The sequence below is a fragment of the Crocuta crocuta genome, unplaced genomic scaffold, assembly GCF_008692635.1.
Source record: "Crocuta crocuta isolate KB4526 unplaced genomic scaffold, BGI_CrCroc_1.0 scaffold1269, whole genome shotgun sequence".
Taxonomy (NCBI): domain Eukaryota; kingdom Metazoa; phylum Chordata; class Mammalia; order Carnivora; family Hyaenidae; genus Crocuta; species Crocuta crocuta.
This window is the reverse complement of record NW_027531335.1, coordinates 168,406-168,677: the sequence shown is the minus strand read 5'-3', so window position 1 is coordinate 168,677 and position 272 is coordinate 168,406.

The window sequence follows — 272 nt, the reverse complement described above, 5'->3', positions numbered from 1 at the left end:
CGTGCGGAGAACCCAACGCCAGGCTTCCGCCCTTCCCCAACCCCAGCCATGCCCGTGGCCTGGGCGGGGGGATGCTTTCCCAAAGAGGTCCAACATCCGAATCCTCGGAACCCGTGTCTGTGTGACTTACACAGCAAAAGGGGACTCTGCAGATGTTGGAGCTGGGGAAGTGGGTCACCCTGGATGGAACGGGCAGGGCCCACGGAATCATAAGGGTGCTTCTAAGGGAGGGAGGGAGGGAGGAGAGTCGGAATCAGAGAAGGGGATGTCAG